Source organism: Eptatretus burgeri, chromosome 6 (genome assembly GCF_056783735.1).
Source record: "Eptatretus burgeri isolate ZD-2024b chromosome 6, Ebu_testis_v1, whole genome shotgun sequence".
NCBI lineage: Eukaryota > Metazoa > Chordata > Myxini > Myxiniformes > Myxinidae > Eptatretus > Eptatretus burgeri.
The window spans coordinates 108,222,197-108,248,499 of record NC_140966.1 but is presented as its reverse complement, the minus strand read 5'-3'; the positions used below and the strand labels follow the sequence as shown (position 1 = coordinate 108,248,499).

The window sequence follows — 26,303 nt, the reverse complement described above, 5'->3', positions numbered from 1 at the left end:
CACCTCCATCTCCTGTATCTAAAGAACCTTGTCCTACCTCCATCTCCTGTATCTATAGAACCTTGTCCAAGAAACATATACTGTATCTCTAGAGCCTTGTCCCATCTACTTCTCCTGTATCTATAGATCCTTGTCCCATCTACATCTCCTGTATCTAGAGAGCCTTGTCCCATCTACATCTCCTTATCTAAAGATCCTTGTCCCATCTACATCTCCTGTATCTAAAGATCCTTGTCCCATCTACATCTCCTGTATCTAAAGATCCTTGTCCCATCTACATCTCCTGTATCTAAAGATCCTTGTCCCATCTACATCTCCTGAATCTAAAGATCCTTGTCCCATCTACATCTCCTGCATCTAGAGAGCCTTGTCCCATCTACATCTCCTTATCTAAAGATCCTTGTCCCATCGACATCTCCTGTATCTATAGATCCTTGTCCATCTACATATACTGTATCTAAAGATCCTGGTCCCATCTACATCTCCTGTATCTAAAGATCCTTGTCCCATCTACATCTCCTGTATATATAGAGCCTTGTCCCATCTACATCTCCTGTATCTAAAGATCCTTGTCCCATCTACATCTCCTGTATCTAAAGATCCTTGCCCCATCTACTTCTCCTGTATCTATAGAGCCTTGTCCCATCTACATCTCCTGTATCTAAAGATCCTTGTCACATCTACATCTCCTGTATATATAGAGCCTTGTCCCATCTACATCTCCTGAATCTAAAGATCCTTGTCCCATCTACATCTCCTGTATCTAGAGAGCCTTGTCCCATCTACATCTCCTGTACTAAAGATCCTTGTCCCATCTACATCTCCTGTATATATAGAGCCTTGTCCCATCTACATCTCCTGTATCTAAAGATCCTGGTCCCATCTACATCTCCTGAATCTAAAGATCCTTGTCCCATCTACATCTCCTGTATCTAGAGAGCCTTGTCCCATCTACATCTCCTTATCTAAAGATCCTTGTCCCATCTACATCTCCTGTATCTAAAGATCCTTGTCACATCTGCATCTCCTGTATCTAAAGATCCTTGTCCCATCTACATTTCCTGAATCTAAAGATCCTTGTCCCATCTACATCTCCTGTATCTAGAGAGCCTTGTCCCATCTACATCTCCTTATCTAAAGATCCTTGTCCCATCGACATCTCCTGTATCTATAGATCCTTGTCCATCTACATATACTGTATCTAAAGATCCTGGTCCCATCTACATCTCCTGTATCTAAAGATCCTTGTCCCATCTACATCTCCTGTATCTAAAGATCCTTGTCCCATCTACATCTCCTGTATCTAAAGATCCTTGTCCCATCTACATCTCCTGTATCTAAAGATCCTTGCCCCATCTACTTCTCCTGTATCTATAGAGCCTTGTCCCATCTACATCTCCTGTATCTAAAGATCCTTGTCACATCTACATCTCCTGTATATATAGAGCCTTGTCCCATCTACATCTCCTGAATCTAAAGATCCTTGTCCCATCTACATCTCCTGTATCTAGAGAGCCTTGTCCCATCTACATCTCCTGTATCTAAAGATCCTTGTCCCATCTACATCTCCTGTATATATAGAGCCTTGTCCCATCTACATCTCCTGTATCTAAAGATCCTTGTCCCATCTACTTCTCCTGTATCTATAGAGCCTTGTCCCATCTACATCTCCTGTATCTAAAGATCCTTGTCCCATCTACTTCTCCTGTATCTATAGAGCCTTGTCCCATCTACATCTCCTTATCTAAAGATCCTTGTCCCATCTACATCTCCTGTATCTATAGATCCTTGTCCATCTACATATACTGTATCTAAAGATCCTGGTCCCATCTACATCTCCTGTATCTAAAGATCCTTGTCCCATCTACTTCTCCTGTATCTATAGAGCCTTGTCCCATCTACATCTCCTGTATCTAAAGATCCTTGTCCCATCTACTTCTCCTGTATCTATAGAGCCTTGTCCCATCTACATCTCCTTATCTAAAGATCCTTGTCCCATCTACATCTCCTGTATCTATAGATCCTTGTCCCATCTACATCTCCTTATCTAAAGATCCTTGTCCCATCTACATCTCCTGTATCTATAGATCCTTGTCCCATCTACATCTCCTGTATCTAAAGATCCTTGTCCCATCTACTTCTCCTGTATCTAAAGAGCCTTGTCCCATCTACATCTCCTTATCTAAAGATCCTTGTCCCATCGACATCTCCTGTATCTATCGAGTCTTGTCCCATCTACATCTCCTGTATCTAGAGAGCCTTGTCCCATCTACATCTCCTGTATCTAAAGATCCTTGTCCCATCTACTTCTCCTGTATCTATAGAGCCTTGTCCCATCTACTTCTCCTGTATCTATAGAGCCTTGTCCCATCTACATCTCCTTATCTAAAGATCCTTGTCCCATCTACATCTCCTGTATCTATAGATCCTTGTCCCATCTACATCTCCTTATCTAAAGATCCTTGTCCCATCTACATCTCCTGTATCTATAGATCCTTGTCCCATCTACATCTCCTGTATCTAAAGATCCTTGTCCCATCTACATCTCTTGTATCTATAGATCTTTGTCCCATCTACATCTCCTGTATCTAAAGATCCTTGTCCCATCTACTTCTCCTGTATCTAAAGAGCCTTGTCCCATCGACATCTCCTGTATCTATCGAGTCTTGTCCCATCTACATCTCCTGTATCTAGAGAGCCTTGTCCCATCTACATCTCCTGTATCTATAGAGCCTTGTCCCATCTACATCTCCTTATCTAAAGATCCTTGTCCCATCTACATATACTGTATCTATAGATCCTTGTCCCATCTACATATACTGTATCTATAGATCCTTGTCCCATCTGCATATACACTGTATCTATAGATGGAAATATTTGTTGGAATTTTACCGATTTTTTTTTCATTAATTAATCGCAATCTGGGGTTGTTGTGATCGTGTCTATTTACAAGTCTGAAGACGACGATGGTTCACGAGCGGTATTTGACGATGTAGAGGGTTTCAGAAGTCAAGGATGAGACAATGCGATAATTTTTGACCAAGTTATAAAAATGATCAACATGATGTGTTACGAGTGACAGGTTATAAGCTGCAAAATGTCAAAAACCCGGTTTCGTTCGACAACTTTCGAAATTTGACCTTTGCATAACCTTTAAAGGTCACAAGACAATGTTGTGGCCATTAAAATAAGGAAACAGGATACGTGCTATAGCTTATTGGAGTTAGTTCGTTGAATAAGGTCAAAAACCCGGTTTGATTCCTACAACTTTGAAAATTTGACCTTTGTTAACTTTAAAGGTCAAAGGTCAAGGATTATGACCTTTGGTGCAAAACTTCCTCTGGAACATTCCAGGAATAATATAACGTCATATCGGCTATATGCCATTTCACACTGCTCGGATTATTCGTACTTTGATGAAATCAGCGTAAAAACAAACTTGAAGGGGGCGCCACGGGAAAGGTGTTCGAGATAGAGCAAAATGGTTTGAAGACTTTAGGTGGGGAATGACCTCAAGATTATGCATAAAAAATATTGTCATCCTGGCTCTCAAAGTTTGGGCGGTCGTATGATTTTTACGTCAAAATTCGCAATTTTCTGAGTTCGTGACCTTGTGACCTTGACCTTGGGACGAAAATGAAAAAAAAAAATCGAGCTCCGTGGGGCTATGCAGGTGCCATTGGGCTAACCAAATACCGAAACCCTGCCAGATTCGACAAACCCCCTCGAAGAAGATGAAACTTGAAATCGGCTACCCCCTAAAAACATGTTTTTTGGGCGTGGCTCCTCCCATAATGGGCGCACCAAGCCCATTCTCAGGAAAACACAACTACATCATGATATAAACCTCCGACCAAAATTTTATCAGGATCGGATCAAAACCCACAGAGCTATGCTCGGGACAGACATACAGATAGACAGACACCAATAACGAATATAGTGGTCACTTGCTGACTCGTCAACCAATTATAACCTCTCAAATCGAAATGTTTGTTTTGTGGGTCTTACTTCATTCTCACCACCCCCCCCCCCCTTTACCTTACTCTCTTCTTCCTTCCATAAATCCAAATATCTTTCTTTCTTTCTCTTTCTTTCTTTCTCTTGTTGTTATCCTTGTTACAATGTTACAATTGTTATCCGTGTGAGCCCTTGTTACAATCAAGAATCACCGCTCACCTTCACTCTTTCATTCCTCTTTTTTTTCAAACCTCTGGAACAAACTCCTCGCTTCAATCCCATTCTTCCCTCCAGGTCTTCAAAACAGCTGTTCACCACCACCTATCGTCCCTCATCCAAATCCTCCATCTTTTCTACCCCCGTTAATCCACCCCAAGCCCACCTCCTTCAAAATTCCCTGCTTTCCTTCCTGAAAGTCCCTGTAATGTCCATCTTGTATTCCCCATTTTCCCGCCCCATCCCTCCCCCTTCCACAGATCTCCTAATGTCTCTGTTCCCCACTGTTTTGTGCTTCCCACTCCCGCCCCTCTTGTCTTACGCCCCCCTTGCTGTGCATTGTGTGTTAGCTCTCATACGAGTCTCGACAAGGTATACAAAAAAATAAAATAAACTTTCTTCTTTCTATATCAGACTGGTGTGGATCGGCTCCACACATCATTGCAGAGATTGACGTCACTGATTTGCTGTATTATCATGATGTACACCCATCATAATACAAACATTTATTTTGTTCAAATTTATTTGTAATATTGGTGATATTATATTTATCTGAAATGTATTTTTCATGTAAAATGGTCCAAGTAGTCTAAATGGTCAAGGGTCTTTGCCATTTTATCTGTCTGCAAAGGGTGTAAAGGGGTCTAAATGATGTTGAGGTCTAAAGTGTCTTTTGGGTATTTTGGGTCTTCAGGGACTTTTGGGTCATCAGGGTCTTTTGGGTGTTCGGGGTCTTCGATGGTCAAAGGGATTTCAGCAGTCAAAAGCGTCAAAAGGTACATTCTAATAGTACGTAATTAATAGACGTACGCATGTGAAGTTAATGTGAAACTGACGTTCAAACTACTTATTTGACAGACATATTGTTACGAATTTGGAAGCTTACTGCACACAACACCCAGGTACTATATATCAGTAAGTATGTGTTTCTCGTTAGGGTCCCGTCCTATGTTTAATGGGTGATTAATTGTACATGCGCTGCGAGTTATTTTATAGTTAGGATTTTTACATCCTCAACAACAACAACTCTCTGCTTTCGGCATTGTTCACGCTCTCTGCTCGCCGGCGAGCGAGCACGTGCGTGGACGGAGTTTAACATGGGCATGGCGTCCCTCTTTGGCCAATCGGCAAGGAGCGGGCATCTCACCAGCCCCGTCCCCGACTCAACACCATCGCCATTACGCACATGATCGGAGGTGAGGAGGTAGGCGGAGCTACAAACACCTCCGATCGGAACTCCACCCAGAAAGGTGGGAGTTGCCCTGCCTACCGTGGGCCTGTCCCATGGGGGACGGCCAGGGAATCGCGCAATGAGTCCGACCAATCAGGAGGTGAGTGGCCAGGAGAAGAAGCCCCTCCCTCCTAAAGAGGAAGAGAGTGGTGGTCGGGACCAGCGTAGAGAGACAGAGATCCTGGCGTTTGTCAAGCAGCCGGTCATCATGTGTGAGGCATTTATTGTGGGAAAAGACATTTCAATTCAGACTTTCCAACCTGGTATCCAAAGCAAGTGGTTGTCGACAAGAGCGCTTCTGTCTGGGTCTGCGGCGGACTGCATCCCGCGCTTCGGAGGTGTCTCGTCTGGCGCATCACAGCGAGCGGTCGACCATCTCATCAAGGGAGACCACCTCGTTTCGCCTCCTCTGGATTCGGCTGTCCTGGTCAGTCCTTTGGCGACTGGTGTTCCGGGAAGGTGCGGACATCCAGCCGTGCACTCGCGGCCAGGTAGCCAGCCGTTCTGACTCCCAGCCGAATTAGCCTCCTCGGCTGGAGAGCCGAATAAAGACCCGGCGGGTCCATTTCTCTTCTTTTGGGTATCTATGTGTGCGTCTGTGTGTCCGTGGGCCCCATCTTTAAGTAGGATCGTTAAGTGCTTTTTGTTGTACATTATTTGCATTGCTTTGTCGGATAACTCTGCCCTTACGTGCTCCCCTCGTTCCCCAATTATTGTTGTAAATAAATTCCCCTTTTGTTGAATGTACCAGCTCGTCCTTGTCCTTTCCATCATTGGTTTGCCGCACTGCGAACGGGAATTAGGATGCCTCATTGTTGCCGTAATCGTGCAATCGGCCCGGCAGGATTCTGGTACTCTCCGTTCGGGGTACGGCACGGAGCCGGCTCTAACGGCCCGGATCACGCAGATCCTGCTGAGGGTGAATTTCCCCGGTAGTTTGGATGACGTGGGTATTTCGGTATATTGAAATTAGCAATTGACCCTATCCCACGTGGTTGACCTATTGGCGATCTTCGGTCCGATAAGGGACCCGTGACCTTTCAGATTTATCTGAAAGGTACGACCTAAATTCCGGGTGTTCGGTGGAGCAGACTCCACTGCTCCATCTAGCGGTCATGCTTGCCACCGAGACCCGGCCCCACAACAATATAATCACATGGTTTCACTGTGAAAGGAACATTCCAATCGTACTTAATTTATAGACGTTCGTGTCATCTGCAACCAACGTTCAAATAGGATGTGATCAAGAGGCATATAGTCACACACGGCTTCACGGACTGACTGACTGACGGGCCGTTTCACTCACGGACTGTGCTTTTCATTTTTATATCTGTAGGTAAATAAATTCCCACATTTACTAATTTCGTTTTTTTTTTTTTGCAGTATCATATGTGGAGTGCCGATGGATGTTGAAGCTCCTTGAGCATCTTGTCCATCGATTACTGACCACAATGCCACTGTGTTGGATGATACTTTGTGAGAGGTGAGATAAGTTTCCTTAAAAAATACATGTGTATATATATATATATATATATATATATATATATATATATATATATATATATATATATATATATATATATATCAAAGTATTTCTAATTATATGACAGATAAATATGGTCGATTGTCACGAAACTGCGTCAAACAGGTTTTGGGGCTCTACTACTCTTAATATATTAGTTATAATAACATATATATGCTGTATGTATACGTTTTGATCACACCTTTCAGGGGATACCTAGTTTTATATGTTTTTGATGAACACTGACAACTAGGAGTAATAATGTCATATTTTAGGTATTTTTTTCAAAAATTTGCAATGATTATTATAAATTGCATTTTCTAAGTGCATCAGGGTATGTTAGGCATCCAAATAGTATTTAATTATGATGCCATATATGTGTGTTTATGTTGACACAAACATGAATATGTTTGGTATAGACCCTAAATTTTGGCAAACATTTTTATGATGGGGAATTTATGTGAAACCATGAGTATGCACTCTTTTCTGTGCACTTATCCAACATAGAACATACCTATAAAACAGTTCTATCACAGTAAACTTTGCAAAATAGTTAAGGCAATTTGCATAAACCATGTTTTGAATAGAAATACTTGATAATAAAATAAATTGTGAGATAAACCTGATTTGGGACAGTTTCGACTGAAGCCATGAGTATGCCTTTTGATTATTCACTGTGTCCAGGGATTAAAACATTAGTAAGAGATATTAAGTTACCATAAGGGTAATACATCACCCTTAATATATGCTTAATTCCAAATCTGTGGATGCATCACCCTTCCATTTATTGCAATTTCTGCCTAACCTGAAACCATGCATATGCACAAAACCATGAGTATGCATCATTTCTTCAGAGCATATGTTCATTATTTCAAGATACTAAGGCCTTCCCACACAGATGTAGTACTTGTGCTTGCATTTCATGATTTTACATGCCTCAAATTAAATGTTTGTTATTTCAGGAACATTTGCGTCAATCATTTATCATTAAATTTGAAACCACGAGTGTGCCTTAATGTATTAATCAAAAAAATTTGTTTACTCATTTGCCACATACACCTTCTTAGTAGAGACGATAGAGTGTTGGATAAGCATATAAATACCTTGTAATGTGTTATGGTGGATCAGTGTTCTCAATTCTAAGTTACTCTATTTTACAGAGAAAATAACCAATATAAATCCAAATGAAACCATGAATATGCATTAATATATCTACTCCAACTTTAAATATTGATGTCCTGTGTGCACAAGTCATACCTTACTTGACCACCCAGACTCTTCTAGATAGCCTAAGATGTATTTATTTATGAACACTGAACTGCCCCGGAAACGGTGAGAACTGATATAAGGTCATGTTTATAAAAAACAAATTGATTTTTAATAACACAAAATACAATTATGTTCTACTTTTAAACAAAACCGTTTCTCAGTCACATTTATTACTGAATCGCAAGCACATACTTATTGTATATAGATAAAAACTGATATATATATATATATATATATATATATATATATATATATATATATATATATATATATATATATATATATATATATATTACACAGAAGTAACTGCTTCTTAGTGTGATTAATTTGATGCATACTCATGGTTTCAAGCAGTCACCACACATAATTTAAATGCGTTGTGAAAATTTCAATTTTCGGAATTAAGGTGCCCAAATTCTCCCATGGATCCCTCAACATGTTTTCTGTAAGACCACAGAAACTTATAATTATAGCCTTGATTTGGTGCAGATGTCCTCCGGACCCTAAAAGGCGCAGTTTCGTGACAATCGACCATATACTAACATTTATTTGTTTGTTTTATAGTATCATCAGTGGAGTACAGGATGAATCTTGGAGCCCTTTGAGTTTCTCCTTCGTCGAGTTCATGATCACAATGCAACAGACATTTCTAGACGTTCCTATATCTACACCAGTTACAAGATACAACAACAATAAATAATGTATGCTCTCACTTCATCTCACCTATAATTCATTCATTTGCAAAAAAGGAAAAAGGTTGTTAAAAAAATGCTATGCTTAATGGGTTGGTTGGGTGTGCTGGGGGCAGGTGGAGATGTGTTTACCAGCTGTGGATGTGGATGGAGGGTACCAGAGGTATGTTGAGGTGGAGTGGAATGGGACTTTGGGTGTGACATTGGTGAGGACAAGGGTATGGGAAAGGGTGAGAGCATGTTTGGGGCCATGCATGGGAGGATTAGTAGTCACATTGATAAAGACTTTGCTTCACACATGCTAACACCACTGTCTCATATCAATGGGTAGGGACATTGGTGCTGTGAGAAAAAAAAAGAAAAAAAAAACTGGAAAAGAGTAGAAAAAAAAAGTATGCCCCACCCCTTGCCCCATCCAGCCCCCCCCCCAAGCTGTGGTGCATGGATGTGGGCATGCTGGAATGGGAGGGTGGACTGAAGGATGGTTGGGGGGGGGAGAGGGGGTTAAAAAAAAATATATATATTACTCTGTGATAATGTTATCACAATTTTTGTTGTCTGGAGTTCCACTCTGTGAAATGAGCCAAAAATCTCTTCCACATTCAAATCCCATCGTTTCAAATTCCAGGGAACTGTCCAACATATTGTGCAGTTCTGTGGAACCAGCTCACCCCTGAGGCAATGGCACAAAACATATAGCTGCCCCGAGACGGTTCTTTCATTAGTATTCATTTTAGATGGCCCTTCCCTTATGTATAATGGGTTTATGGGTCACATGCGTTGCGTGGGCTTTAGGGAAGACTTTATTCCCATTCTTTATTTATTTTACTTCACACACAAGACCTATCACGCAGGCATGCAGACCATGGCAACAGGGGCAACTCATTTGCATAGGCGTGCCCTTGCACGGTCAAATCGCTTGCCATTACCCAACAGATGCTCGCCTCAAACCTTCACCAGACTTGAACCACAATGCTTCAACATTCCTCCGACGACCACAATGCCTTCATAATAATCCCCCCACACTATCAGACCCCAACTAAACTCATCGTTGATGCCATAACCTCAACGATTGCCACCTCCATCACAAACTCAACACACCACCACCACTACGCCACACCACCGCCGTCGACGCTCACCATCGCATTCTGGACGGACAGGGACGGGGGAACGCAGCACACAATGGTGGATACTCGTATCGGAATGTTCTGGCATATACCTTCGTGCGTGAGTGTTTTGCTCGGCTCAGTTCAATGTCGTATGGATAGCCCCAGCGCTCCGCTCAATTGTGGCCTTCGTTGCAAATAATTTATTAATAATAAAATAAATAAACAAAAAGAACCTTTTATTTGCCGAGGTAAAGAAAGAATTTCAAAGCATAATCAATCAAAATGCTAGGAAAGAGACAAAGAGTAGATGCTTATCGGGGGTTGACTTACAGCTAAACACAGACAAGGCTACCCAGCAGATCATTCAGGGGAAGAGGAGGGGGAGAATCGCCTTGCTCACCAGAAAGTCGTCCGTGAAGCAAAAACGTTCTGAAATGCGTGCGTGCCTGTCACGTCCGTCGCCAGCACCCCGCTTTGTCGTACAGCCTCTCGCGGGGCAGCCTTGACCGCCAGTCGAAGTCTGGAGGGCACCGAGATGTCGCGGGTTTCGACCCTGGTGTTTGTTGGTGAACGACCCATGCCTCACTTGTTGGTGGCTTTGTTCACACCCGCACGCGCACCACACGCTTGCTTGCCGAAGTGCTGGGCAGGACGAACCGTCTCGCTGTTGGCGCTGCCCAGACACCCACACGCACGCTTCCTTCTCCTCTTTTGCACACCGACACCCGCTTCTTGCTCGCTTCTCTCTTGTACCTCTTTCGTTCAAGCTTTTTCTTTATTATCTCAGAACGTATCTCTTTCTTCTTCAGAACGTATCGCTTTCGCTTTTTCCTCTCTCTCAAAACGTATCTCATCACAGAACGTCTCGCTCGCTTCAGAACATCCCTCTTTCGCCTTTTCCTCACAGAACGTCTTTTTATATCTTCGGGGCGTCTCTGCGGGTCCAACCCACCCCACGCTCACCCCACCCCACTGGCGCACGGTTACCATGACGACCCGTGTGCTGTCAAAAAAAGGCGGGCGTCGGAGCTCACGAAGGATCGCCGCTGAGGAAATATAAGGGCGTGCTTCAGAGCTCGTGAAAGAAATGTGTGTGAACGTGTCTGTCGTAAAGAAAGAAAGCTTCCCATAAGAGAGGGGATCTATCCTTTACCCTTCTCAACGCATCACATTTAAGATCCCATTAGACGTGGGGATGGGGCTAATCTGAACATGCATTTAAGGAAATAACCGTCTGAGGACCTGGATGTGTGGATGCATTCATCAGACCGGATTCTGAAATCCGTAACAATATCAAAGTTCAATGCCCATTCCAGCTTGGTTTCAGTTTGTTGAAAACAGAACCACCCACTGTTTGAACTTGTGTTTAATTTTGATATCTCGATTCATGGCATCATCGTGAGGACGTTGTTGTACATTTCCTCCTTGAAGACCGCAGATCACCAATTCCTCCGATACCGATTGCCACCCCGTTAGTTTAGCCAACGCTATGGCACCTCTTTCCTCGTTCTCTCAAAATTTGCCTTCCCAACGTCTAAAGCCTCATTGTACAATGTCAAACTTGTCTTAACACAATCCACTTACACACACCATGTTCTGGTCTCTTGTCCATAAATGCTTTTGTAAATCATCACACCATTTGAAAGTCTTTTCCCCTGAGCAGGGGTCAGCTTTTTGCAGGGTCCAATCATGGTACCCTTTCTTGTGGCAATGTTTTTACGGCCGGATGCCTTTCCTGACGCCAACCCTCGAGTCGCCTTCGACATGCAGGGATAACTACCAGTATACTGGTGCTTATTTCGTCGACCTTCGGAAGGATGACAGGCTAACTCAGCAGCCAGCTGGGCTCAAACTCAGGACCCCCGAGGATCCCAAGCCACCGCCTTAACCACCAAGCCACACCAGGCTCATAAATGCTTTTCTACCTCAACCTTCTACATCATATTCGGGTTATTACCTAATGAGAGATCTACCAGATCTACTAGTACCACTCACCGTGGGATTATCAACAAACTGGATTAAAAAGCAATCCTGTACTAGATATAGAAATTCATCATCGACCCTTTCCCTGTTTTTGAACCTTTCTATCTTACTCTTACACCAAGAGCTTGATGATATGTACCTAACTACTCTTCCATCCCTCATCTCTATCCACACAGAACCTTCTACACGAATTCCCTCCTTCATATCACCGCTTTGTCTTGATATAATTTTGTCCTTTACCGAGCTTACTACATCTCCTGCTATTTTCTCTTTCCCATCACACCTCTACATCTTGTGGAATTCTAGCCCTGTCCTCAAGCCGAACTAAATATCACTTACGGCAACTCTATTGTTCGTACTCCTCGCTACCTACTCTCACTTCAAACTGCTCCATCTATTATATAACGCGAAGTGTGGTGTCTGTTCAGGGAGATGAGGCGTAAAACTGCACATGCACTGAGGGTGGACAAGGAGACCGATGTGTAAGGAATCAGTGAGGGGGTAGAGCATCACCTGTGGTCAAGGGATTCTCGTCCTGCTTACAGGGGATTTCGCGCATTGCGTTCATCCAAGCCCATCCCTCGGTGGACTGCAGTTAGAACTGAGAGTGGTAGGCTCTTGACAGAGGAGTCCGAAGTGAAGACCCGCTGGGCCGGTTACTTTTGAGTGGCTGTACCAGACTGATCCACCAGCTGTCAAGTTGGATGTCAGGGGTGTTACTATCCTGATTGCTGACCCTCCAAATCAACTGTGGTCCACCTTTTTTGTGGAAACACAGACTGCGGTGAACTGGTTGAAATAAGGTAAAGCTTCTGGAATTTGTGGCATCCGTGCTGAACTTCTTAAAGCTGGTGGAAATGCTGTATTCGTTGACCAGTAAAAAATGCTGCATTACAGTAAATCAACTAATAATACAAGTGGAGGTTCACTCAAAGTATACCGTCCCAATAACAAATAAATAAACAAGCCGGTAGGCGGCGATGGGTCGCCGAGCATGGAAACTATAAGATATAGAGCAAAATGGATGTCATTTTGCGGATAGGGAATCACCTTAAGATTATGCATATCAAATCTCATCCAGTTCCATCTCCTGATAACTACTCGGTATCCATTTGAATTAAAAGTACCGAAAATGCGGTTTGAAATCGGAAATCCCCAAAGTTCGAGGGGGTGCTGTGGGTGAACAAAGATCTAAATCGAAAATCCGGCTCGATCGTTTGTGGACAATGTATTCCAGACGATTAGTGTGAATTTTCATGACCATCCGACCATAACCCTAGGAGGAGCAGCATTTGGCGCGAAGGCACCTCCAGCTCTCGCATATTATCGATTTTTGCACTAATTGACCTTTGACCCCTGACCTAAGCGAAATCGGTCAATATGTCCTGAGGCAAAGTCATAGTACTCAATGAGTACCATGAACCTGCAAAGTTTCATTCGTATCGATGCACTCACCTGGTCGCTAGGGGGCCTTCAATTTTCGCGCATACCCTAATGGTAGGGGGCGTTGCGGGTAAAGTATTCCATATATCACAAAAACCGGAATATATATTTGATAGAGCATCACCTGTAGATTATTCGTGCCAAATATCATAACCCTACGTGGGATAATGGCTTTCGGAATTGATTTCGCGTGAACGGTACCGATTTTTAAGGTTTTTCGGTTGTTGCTGGGGAACCAAAGCGTCCCGAGCAACCATCACAATTTCCAAAGTACAAGGTCACAAGATGTACCTACCACCCGAGTTTGGTCAAAATCCGCCCACGTTTAGTACCAATTATGCTGATGACAAACGAACAAACATCCAAACAAAGACAGAATTATTGACAATAAGTGTCACATATTTTGGCGACCCAATAACATATCCTCCAGCGCACGACATTGTTGGGGCGCCTTCGGTGCCCGGTGATGCTGCCATGCAGTTCATGCAGACGGAAATAGGACTGGTGTACAATAATCAATTGATTAATTGCTTAATTAAAATTAATAATAATTGTGAAAGAATTAATTTACTGATAAATTGGTAATAGGAAATCAAAACCACCACTGTGTTTCACTTGAATCTAACTTTTTGAAAATGGATATTAATTGAAAAATGAATAATAATTAATCGATTAATTGATGAATCAATTATACTCTTTACAGCCAAATCGCTTGTTCACCGTCGTATCCAAATATCAGCTTCCTCACTCAAAAAGGTGCCCGATGATATTACCCAGACGAGAAAGAAAATAAATAACGAATTAATAAATCGAGAATAATTAAGTAATTATTAATCAATTAATTGATTATTTTGCCAAACAACATCTTCACTTTTCTCCTCAAATTTCAGCTTCCCAGCTCAAAGGATGGGTGAGATATCGCCCGGCCAAAGACAGACAGACAAACGGAGTGAAAACCGAGTACTCCGTTCCTTCGGACCCCGGCGATGACGTCCTGCATCCCCTGGATATGGACTTTGGGAAGGAGCGGTGTTCAAGAATTGTTCACCAATAAGTGACGTACAATATTTACGACGTTTCTTGTTTAGATTGAATATGACTAGATATGTGCACGTGGACAATCGGGACAAATTGAGACACAAATTTTTGTGAAACACGAAACTCGTCTTCCTATTAGTGTTCAAAATATAACATTCAATTTAAATAAGTTGTTCCTTTATCATAAACTGATAAGATGGACAGACACACACGAACTGATAAGATGGACAGACACACACGAACTGATAAGATGGACAGACACACATGAACCGATTGCGAAACCGCACCGTTTCGCTTCGTGCGTGCGGGGTAAATATTGAAAGTGTTGAGTGTAATTTTATATAAATTACAAGGATATCTGTAAGTAATGGAGAGGTGAACGTGTTTTATGTGATTGAACTGGAGGAATCATGAACAATGGATTCAGGTGGGAACATCGGCGAGGTCAATCCAAAACTTACATCTTCATCACCGTAGATTATTTCATAGTTTAGAGATTGGTAAAATGTTTGTAAAATGTGGTTTCTTACCTGGATGATTGTTGCACTTCAGCGCTTCTTTTTCAAGTCGTTTCTCCCTCGGTGTCCTTTGCAACCTGGTTGGATGATGATGATGATGATGATGATGATGATGATTGCCCCTGCCTTGGCAGGATCCACCAGGAAATTACTCTTCAACCCACTTCTCTCAAGACCATGTGAAGGTTCCACAACATCACAACGTGGAGACGTTTTCCTGGTTGATTTCAAACTCGTATCGCATGATGTGCCACCATCAGGACCCATTCGAGGTCGAATAACTTTACCCATCTGCACTCGGCGCTGGTTCTCAAAGAGCCGAGTCTTGATCATTGGGAACTTGATCGAGAGGAAGTCATGTTGTTTGTAACTTTGTAATCCGCTGGTTCCTCCTGAAAGTTAACGATGTCCTTCTCATCGTGGATTTTCTTCAGATGGTTCCTCGTTCTGTGTCCACGGTCGCTTGTCTGCAGTGAAAAGGGCTGATTAAAATGATGGGACAAGCTTCATTCAACCAATCACAGTGGATGAGGATTTGGATTAACATCAGTTCGAGATGGTTATCAGTTTATGGTTGAATCAATATATTTTACAGCCATTCACAGCGGATGGTTGAAGAATCAGGTGACAGGCATTGTGGGTACATTTGTCACAAATTCTAAACTTTATACACATGATCTGATTACAGGAGTTATTTTAATTTTTAAAGTTGAGCGATGACAAAGAAGGACAGGAGGAGATTGGGACCATACTCTGTACAGAGCGTCGGTGCTGCCTTAGCGGTCTCCTTGGCTATTGGGTACAATCCTGGAAGGGTCACCACTCCGACACAGGATACCAGCAAGCTGGCACTCATTTTGACGACCTCGGAAGGATGACTGGCATTGTCAACCCCACCTGGTGTTAATTCATTCTCCATAGCTTTATTGATTATATTTATTAGAATATTTAACATTCACCACTTTTTTCACATTAAGGCTAAAAATTGCGTCAACGGAGGTGAATATGAAAAACAATTCAAACTCGATTCTCAAGATCCAGTAGATCAAATGTTTGAAATTTCGCTTTCGATCTGTTACGCTGTTCTGGAGAAGAAGATTTTTTTTTTTTTTTAAACGTTTTTTCATTCCAATTTGGCCACCAGACCACGTGACTGATGACGTCATAAATTGACTTCTTCGCTCACATCGGGTCGTAAATCAGACGCATGAAGTTTTTCAGATTTTTCAAAAAAGGATTTTGATTCAACAAATTATGGCTGGAATACCCCTTCACCAATGAGGTCATCAAATATTACCCAAAATACCCCCATGGGAGTTCATGAATTTTTTTTTCCTATACATTGTCAAGGCTTGTTTAAGAGCTAACACACAGAACATATAACAAGGGGAGCAGGAGACGAGAGGGGTGGGAGAGAGAAGCATAAAACAGTGGGGAACAGAGACATTAGATCTGTGGAAGGGAGAGGGATGCGGTGTGGTACACGGGGTAAACAAGGTGGTGCTACAGGGATTTCAGGAAGAAAAGCAGGGAATTTGAAGGCATTGGGTATGGGTTAGATTAACGGGGGTAGAAAAGATCAAGGTTTTGGATGAGGAAAGATATGAGATGGTGGTGAACAGCTGTTTTGAAGACCTGGAGGGAGGAGTGGGATTGAAGCGAGTGTGAGGGAGTTTGCTCCTGAGCTTTGAAAAAAAAGAGGAATGAAAGCGTGAAGGTGAGCGGTGATTCGTGATTTTGGCAGTTTCACCAGAAGGGGATTTTTGGCAGACCTTGAGCGCACTGCATAAATATGGGGGGGGGGACATATTGCAGATAGAGCAGGGGGGGGGGAGACGGGAGAGGAGACGGTAGAGGATGGAAAGACCACCTGTTGCGAATTTGGAAAACGATCACACACAACATCCAGGTTCCTAAAGCTCAGTTATATTGGTAAGTATGTGTTTTATAGATAGCTTCCTTCCCTTGTCTAATGGGTAAATCAATGTAAATGTGCTGTGATTTATTTTAGGAAAACCTCATCTTCAGCGACGAAAACAGAAATGACCGTTGGGGCGAGTCTGCAGCGACGTAAACAAGAATGACGGTGAAAGCAACGCTGCAGCGAAGAGCAACGATCCCCCGTCCTGAGATTCTCCGCGAGCTGAGAATGGGGAGGGGGAGTGCGCCGAAGCGCATAAAAGGAGAGGAAGGAAGCTTGATAAAAAGCGAAAGGAGGGAGAAGCGAAAGGAGGGAGCAAGCGAGAGAGGAGCCAGCCAGCGAGAAGCAAGGAAGGAGCACCCACCTTGCTGTAGCGTTCATCGGTTAGAGCGCTTGTGTTGTGGGAGCGCTCATCTCCAAAGGCCTGGACTGGTCTTGCCGCTGCCCTCTGGAACCATCTTCCTCCTCCTCCTCCTCCTGAAAGATCGAGCCAGGAGTCGAGGTTTTGGTGGCCGGGACGGGCACCGAACTGAGTCATCCCTGAAGACCACACGAGGCGGACAGGTCCAAAATAGACCCTGGCCTTTAGCTCCACTACCCTCCGAGCAGCCACCACTGTGTGTGTGTGTGCGTGTGCGTGTGCGTGTGCGTGTGCGTGTGCGTGTGCGTCCGTGGGCCCATCCTCGAAGTAGAAAACTGTTAAATGCTTGTGCTGTATATATTCGCCTTGCTTTAGTCAGTTTAGTTCTGCTCTTTGTGTTCCCCTCCCAGCCTATTGTAAATAAATATCCCTATTTGTTCAATGTATCAGCTCGTTGTGCGTTTCTTTCATTGGTTCGACATGACGCGTGATTGAGAATTAGTAAAAGCTGTTACGGCCCTAAGGGGACATTTGAACCGACGGTTCTTGGCGATTAAACCGATCGGAATCGCACACGGAACGAGCGCGCTAAGCGGCTCCTTTTCGTACGAGTTCCGTCGAGGGTGAATTCCCCCGGTAGTTGGACCACATGGGTATTTAGGTAAATTGAAATTGGCAATCGACCCCACCCCACGTGGTCTATCCATTGGTGAACTTCAGTCCGATAGAGGACCCGTTGGCTCCGGAGTGACGACCTAAATTCCGGGTGATCGGTCGAGCCGACGCTACTGCTCCATCTAGCGGTCGTGCTCGCGGCTGATGCCTGGCCCCGCAACATTTGGTAGTCAGGAGTGGGGTGTGAACCCATGCACCTGCGCAAATTTGCAGGTTCGAATCCGCAACATTTGGTAGTCAGGAGTGCGATTCGGCCTCCGTAGCGAAATTGACGGATTCGGATCAGGGGTGTAGGGAGTGAACCTCCCCCCCCCCCATTTCCCTGAATTGAGAGCGTTTTAAATTATTCCTAACACGCGACATGGCCAGCCAAGACGAGCCGAGACAGGTGGGTTTAGATATAAATGTAGATGAACCCATGGTCCAGGACGGAACCACCGTGCAGGACACCCCCATGCAGGAACTTTCCCCGCAAATAAATTCGGAGTCCAAAATTGGCACAGTGGGAGTGGCGGTGCTGGAGCGCCCCCTCCGCCAAACCCCCCTCCCGACCCCCAGCGAAACCGCGACCGACCGAGGCAATTCGGCTTCATCGGTTGGCTGATATGAACCGGTTGGGGGAAATGTTAATGAGGATGATGACAGAAAATGCACAAAGGATGGAAAACAAAATGGATGCGAACACGCAAAAAAAATGGATGAAATGAAGGGCAATATGGATGACATGAAGGGCAAGATGGATGCAAATATGCAAAACACTGCAGGGTGAGATGCAGTGCATGGGGTTGGGCCTGCAGACAAGCTTGGATGGGATGAAAGGCATAATGGCGGGTTGCGCGTGATGAAACGCGGACAACGGAGCACAAGATGGCGGCGTCACGTGGTAGAACGAACGAGCCAAGGAGGAGTGTGGAGGTTTGTCAACCCGCAATGGAGACGGGGAGGTCGGGACGAGAGACGCCGTCACAATAATTAGGGAGACGTGTAGGACGAGACACATGGAGGTGACGGATAAATTAAGGGTGACGGAGACGCGGATAATAAAAAAAATAAAGGAAGAAACTAAAAAACACGATGAGACAAAAGGGGTGATGGAGACACAAATAATAAGACGACGAAAAGAACAGAGACGTGGGAGAGAGAAAAGGTAGAGGAGGAACTACACGATACAAAGGAGCACACAAACATGGGAGTAATAGGGGACAATGGGGTTGAGCTTGGGGAATGTGTTGGGACCCGATGCAAGCAGCAGGATAGCCTCCTTCAGCAACGAAGGGAGGAAATATGCTCCCTTGAAGCAAATCGCGACGAGGTGAGACCGGTCGTGCCGAACGAGGTGGAGAGGATGAGTGCTGTGAATGGGTGCACATGCAGCTTGGGGGGTATAGAGACCCCCGGACCCCTTGTGTTAACACGAATCTCCAAAGCGATTGTCCCAGTGTGCGTGGTAAAAGGTACGAGTGTGTCGAAATGTGCAGTGAAACGTGCGCATAGTGCGAGTGTCATGGCGTGCGTGAGTGCATGCATGGAAATGTTCTTCGGACAGTTTCAGACGGGAGACGGTGATGGTGAGCCTTCTGCGCCGTGTAGGGTTAATTTGGTTACCGTGCCGGGTTCGCGCGACGGCGTGTGCGAGGTCCGTGGCGCATTTCGCGCACGGCCTGCGCGTTCCAGCCCGGAAACGTTCCACGTCGGACACAAGCCGGCCGCGTGGACGGTTAAAATGGCGGCGAGAATCGGGGGAATTCGGCAAACGGGGGTTCCCATGTCTGCGCATGCGCAAAGCTCCACATGCTGCATACTGCGCGCGTTCTGTTCGCGGAACGCGCTGTTGTAGAATTTTGTAGTTCACGTTTTAACCGACTCGTGATAAATCCTGTTACTCAAATGAAAGCCACAATTAATTCACTGTCCACACACGGAAAGTACATTACATCAGATAATTTTATTATTTTACTTGGTACCAAGGAGTACAAGCTTCCATGATGGTAAACATCTACAATGATTTGCACTAAAACCAAGATTACATTTTCTGGCAATTATATACTTTTGGGAGAGTGGAGGGGGCTGATAAGCCTTAAGCAAAAGAACTCCAACTGGGATAAGTGTCTTCTAGGTGAAAAGCGAATGACATAATTACGGCAAAAGTTGCTGTTATCAACCAGGTCACTTTGTTCCATAGCAAGACATTCCTTGTATCAACATTTATGTCAAAACACTCTTGGCTAAAGGGAAGCATCACTGACATCATAAAAATTAAATTTAGAAAACACCAGCAACAATTATAATTGAGAGTACATTAATATAATTATTTTCTCCCACAATTCCCCCCTTTTTCCTTATCAGGAAAATTTGAATAATTATATTACACATGATCACCATACCCCGTTCCTGGAGGAGAAAAGATATCCGTTACAAAAGTTCAATCAACAATGGCAGCGAGCGCTCATCTCAGAAGAATGCTGGATAACGACAATTTCAACAGTGTCCCAGCTTGGTGAGTGAGTGCGTTTCTATTTAATTCATGGCCTGTTCATCAGCATGTGTCACAAATCGAAAAGACATGCTGCCTGAAGTCAGAAGATAAACAGGTCAGGGTGTAGATAGAGCAGCACCTAACAGGAAACACAGTCGAAGCACTCCATGAGCTGAAGAGAAGGTAGATCTTGGCAGGTACGAGCTTGGGCCTGAAACTGAGTTGAAGGAGACGAAAAGGACTCGAGAGGTGAACAGAGATCCAGCCCCAGCAGAGTTTGGGGCCTCGTAGCAGCAGTTTGTGCAATCAGGTTTGATTCACCAAGCGAGCTGTGCACGTTGGATGCAGCCACAATGGCTGCACGAGCCCCACCCGCACCACTGAACACGTTGCAGATGACTCGCCGTGTGGACCTTCAGTGCCTTGGTTGTGCATTGAAGCAACCACGCCAAGTTCACGATGTATTTGCAGAGCAGCAATTTGTGAGTGTGGCTGAGGACATTCCTCCAGGCTTGCCTGGCCTGCCTGGCATCACACAATGGCGACATTAGGACTTTCCCAACCTTCTCTTCAGTGGGTTCTTCTTTTCTTTTTTTCCCACCACATCGCTCATCTCATCTCCTCACGAAGGGGGTAGTTTCATGATCACGTGTTGAATGCCCAATCACCCAAATCTGGGTTCTCCCCATCGTCCGATCTTTCGGTGGAAGTTCTTCCAAAGCTTCATTAGATGAAATTGTACACTGCATAGTTCAACTGCTCTCAAGACTCCGAAACAAACAAAATCAAGGTTAAGCATCGATTAAACATGCCAATCCATAAACGTCATGGGCTCATGTATTTCAACAAGACTGACAAAGGTTCTTACAGAAGCATTCAACTTGCATTATATGCAATATCAATATGTCATCCCTTTCCTTGTCATTTCCCTAAACGACATGCAAAAAATATACAGAAATCTCAGTTGTACGAACACTCAAATCATTCATCTCGTTTGCTATTCCCATGTAGAAAGGGCAACAGTCTTTATCAGGGTTCCAATTTGCAATCAATAATTAATTCTTACACCAAAAAATATTCCATCATCTATACAAGAATTATGAAAAAGTTTAGCTGCTTCTTTCAAGTACCGAATCCAAAGTGATTCGACTTTGCACAGTTACCATTTTAACATTCATATCTGCTGAACAATTCACAGTTTCATTCACAAGTAGTTCCAGAGTAACTGCCATTATTTATTTATTTCCAGCTAACTTAGCACTTCCGTACTGATGAAAGATGGTCAAGTCGGTGTTAGAAATACCCCAACTTGCTTAAGTAAACGTACAATAAGTAACCACTTAATCAAAATCACGCACCTGTCTAATTAATCAGCAGATAACACAGGTAATATTTAAATTGGCTTGTAGCATCATTGTACTCTTTTCAATAATATAATTCTTTTGTTCTGACTGATTTAACATTTATTTCATGGTCATGCCTTCGTACTCCGCATACTTCTTGTTTATCCTTTTGTTTGTCTTTCTACAAATTGTAGAGGCATTTTATTTAAATTACAGCCAGGTCAGTACCAGCTCCTAATCAGTGAGAGCAATACAGTTATACTACATGGTACAATTCCTAATTCCATTCAATTGATTTCATGATTGCTGTTGATCTCACCATTCTTCCAGCCATTCTGCATTATGTTTATGTAAATACCATGCCGTTTTACCTCGTAACTTGATTTTGCCTTGCAGTTAACTTATGATTCCTAATCTGTAATGTTGACCAATTTAATAACGCAGACCCTCTTTCAATATTATGCAAGTACCTTAACTTAATATATTATTATCTTTATTAAATTCTCAGTAACTTTTTTCTATCCTCAATTAACAGATTAACAAGGTCCATAGGTACAAAGCACATTGATGTGCTGTGGCTCGGTGTGTGCAAAACACATCTGTGTGCTAGGTTATTACAATTCACAAAATAGATTCCCAAAATAATTCAAAGCCAAGTTGCACATTCTTACATTAATTCACAGGGGTAATTAAACAAGAGGAGCATGGCTATCATTGTCGTCACAGAGTGATTCTTTTGGAAGTCTTTTCAGGCTCTCAGCTCTGCAAACCCCCCATGATGAGAGTTCCACTCCGTTGTTGTCGGCATGGCGTCATTCAAGTTGCCGAGCTGCAGATCACACTTTGGCTGCAGAGCGTCCATTTTGGAAACAAGAACTTTGATAACATTGTTACAAAATTTCTTCAAACAGTCGAAACAATACCAAATGCTAACATTGTTTCATTAACCTGATGAGCCTCCATTTCTTTCATGGTCAATGGAGCTGAAATATCTCGGAAAAATAATGTTTAACCAATCTCTCTCATCACTATTCAGAATTCCATCAGCATTTTAAATCTCTGACATTGTCCATCTTGTCCATTTCTCTCTCACCAAAACAGCAACATGCTGCAATATAACCAGCACGCATACACGAGCCATCTAATCACATCCTCTGACCTTTTCAATATGAATCCATTTCCTTTATCAAGACAAATAAATACAGTTTAGCATTTAAATTGCAGCTCAAAACACTCCGTCCACACATGCAGCTGGAACCTTTCCCATCTTTTTTTCTTTGGAGGTTCTTCTCTGTTGTGGGGGAAGCATGGGAGATTTGAACTGCTGTTGGCATCATGACTTGATACCTGCTGGAAGCTCCCAACTGGTCCCTCTTTCTCCTGAATGGCTACTCCTGATGGCCAATGGGTTAAAACTCCACCTTTGAGTGCATTATTCATCCAATCTCACTTCATCAGCTTTATGGTCTATTATTGTGACAATAAAATATTTTCTTTTAAAATCAATAAATCAAAAATAAAATCTTCAGCGTCTATCCAAGGTAGGGAACACATTTATTCTTCCCTGCCGCTAAAGTACAAACATTCCAGTTTCGTGACCTTGGGTTTTCTCCTCTGATAAGGCCTGCAATGGACTAGACAGCCAGTCTGTGCACCAGCTTTGTCTGGATTTTAACCCAATTTTCTTCACCAGTGATGCACTTGGTTAACAGATCAATCATTGCAAGAGGTAACATGATTTCGTTCATCGATGCAATGAATTTTGCCTGCCTGAATCGATCAAAGGGTTACACTGGGTTGTTTGCCATTGCCTTCCCAGAAGTAGTTTTTTTTTGCAGGAATCTGTCTTTAACATCCATCCACCAATGTCATTTATTAACTTTAACATTCACACACTAATGAAGACAGCACACCTAGTTCAACGTCCATCCGAGGGATAATTGATTCATCTGTGAATCGCCCTATGTGCTGAACATCATCAAATCACTTTAAAACCATTCCAAATCACATTTCTACATTTAGATCACATCTTTTAAGTACAATGGTTACAATTCAAATCAAAATTTTGGAAACATTTCTGACATCACTGGGCATGGCATGTGCATTTCAACACAGTAGCCCCCACCTTTTTCCTTTTGAATCTGCATATGAATCGGATCGAGGGCTCAGCACCCATAAATCTCTTCTAGCCGCACCAACAGCTGCTCAACACTTTACCCTGCCGGGCCGAGTAATTAGAGGATTTCCCTCACAATTCCGGCGATAGCGAGCCTCCTAAATGAACTTCACTTTCATTCCACTCTATAGCCAAGCCGAGATTCAAACACAGAAGTGTTGGTCCTTACAGGGAGAGCTCGCGACCTTCGCGTTATCAGCACTAAGCCAAAATGGCCCCAATACTTAACATGTTACCCCAAGATGAATTGAATGCATCATATATATATATATATATATATATATATATATATATATATATATATATATATATATATATATATATATATATATATATATATATATATATATATATATATATATATATATATATTGTTACGGATTCGCGCCCGCCGGCGTGCTGACGGCCACGTAACTCGAATCGCGGCACGTCGCCCACCGGACGGACAATCCAGTCGTGACCCTCTCGGACTAACGCCGGGAACCAGTCACGGGTGGACCTTTCGGTCTCACCGCGATCGAGCCAATCAGCCCCCGCGTGGGATAGGGTTGCTCGCCAAATTCGACCTACCTAAGTACCCACACGGAGGGTAGACCGGGCGATCGCACCTCGCCGCAGGTCGACTTCGGACACGGGCCACTTAAGCGACCCGTTCCGTACTATCGGGATAACCGAGCGGTGTTATTCGTCGACCTCGACGGTTCGATTAATTATCGGGCGTATTCAGCCCACTACCAACCCTTTACGTGAAGCAAGATGAGGATTCAATGAAAGAAATGACGAAGCGAAGCGGGAAACAGTTCAACACAAAGCACATTTATTCGCGATGAACGGAAAGCACACATATTCAATTCCACCAAAAGCACATAGAAAAGGAAAAGAAACACAATGCAATTTTACACAAAAAGCAAATGCGACAATGCAGATCTAATACCGATTACGCGAGCACACGGCAACACTTATACAATTTTACTTCACAGACGGCGCCGACAACACATACCCAAAAACAAAAGAAAAGAACACCCTCAAAGATGAGGCGGGCCTGAGGCCGAGACCGGGTCGGGCCTACCCGTCTGGTGATGAGACGCGGAGCGGCGATGGTGCCTCAACTCCGCGGGCCTCGCGGACAGTGTCTGGTAGGGGGTGGGAAAGGGGCCCCCTTGGTCGCACTATCTCAGCGCGGGGGGAAACAGGAGGGGGTTGCTGATGCTCGGGGGAAAGGAGGATTTCTACTCTGCCTCGATTCCCGCGACGAGCGTCTCCACCTCGGCCAGGTCGTGCCGTCGGCCTCCCTGGTGTGCAGCTCCCTGCACGACGCGAGCACCCCCTCGTCTGCCCTCGCCGCCTCTCCACAGCTCCGTCCCCTTTGTTCCGACTCCAACGCACACGACGACGACCAACTCCTTCTTGCTTCTTCTTCCCAACTCCACCGACTGCGAAGTCTTAACTCTCTTGACTTGACGAACGCGGTCGCTTATATAAGCCCCGTGGCTTCGCTCTCTCATCTTTGACCCCCTGCCTTCGACCTTTCACCTCGCTCCCCATTGGCCCGAGAAAAAGTGGGCGTGAATGCTTTTTGATCCATAAATTTGCATATAGCGATCGCCCTCCAACGCCCTGGAGGCGGGGCCAAATCGCCCCTCGCTCACCGATTGGACGGAACAAAAGTGGGCGTGTGTCGTTTTTGATCCGTTTTTGAAGTGGAAAATCCGTGGTTTTGTACACGCTGTTCGGCGTGCGCCCTGCACGAGTCCAACACCGGTACCCACAAGCGGCGCAAGAACGGTGGCGATGCGACGGTTGCGAGGTGTGACGTGAAGCGGCGCCGCGGTGGGTGGTTGATGTTGTGGTTGGTGGTGGTAACAATGGCGGTTGGTCCAAAATAAAGATAGTAAAAGAAAAACGGCTATCCTGAAGAGTCGCAGCACGCATGAATAACATTTATTCCCACTAGACAACGGGTTTGGGCCTAACTACACATATACTTACGGAGATATCTCACCGAAGGGACCTGAATGGTGGTTTGCGAATTTGGTAACCACAACACTACCCCCTCCCCTTTTTACAGACTCGTCCCGAGTCGTCAAATTTTCGTGTGCAATCATGTGTAGTTTTCCCCTAGTACATTTTATCTACGGATCCCTGAGTGCGACATTCATGGTATTCGTGTCCCCAAAATAAATAACCTGAGGGCTGCGTAACTACCTAAAACAAACTCACTCACACGGACGACTTAAATAAAATTGCCGGCGCTAAGACAGACATGCCGGGGGCACACTCATATTTACAGTACATCTTAACCTTAACTTACAAATTTTACACTACACCATGGCCCAGGATCACTGAACTCTGCAAAAGAAAAGCAGTTAGCAG

At 44.0% G+C, this 26,303-nt stretch overlaps 1 protein-coding gene and 1 long non-coding RNA gene across 6 annotated transcripts in view; both read left to right on the top strand.

The window, feature by feature from the left end:
• LOC147025565 (uncharacterized) overlaps nucleotides 1-17,706 on the top strand; it is a 29,020-nt gene extending 11,314 nt beyond the window's left edge. For both annotated transcript variants that reach the window (XR_015059573.1, XR_015059574.1), the window contains exons 2-5: nucleotides 6,788-6,887; nucleotides 8,760-8,896; nucleotides 9,004-9,050; nucleotides 15,113-17,706. This is a non-coding gene — a long non-coding RNA (uncharacterized LOC147025565). The remainder of the gene's footprint in view (nucleotides 1-6,787; nucleotides 6,888-8,759; nucleotides 8,897-9,003; nucleotides 9,051-15,112) is intronic.
• APAF1 (apoptotic peptidase activating factor 1) overlaps nucleotides 1-26,303 on the top strand; it is a 515,858-nt gene that overhangs the window by 234,793 nt on the left and 254,762 nt on the right. The gene's annotated exons all lie outside the window — the stretch shown is intronic.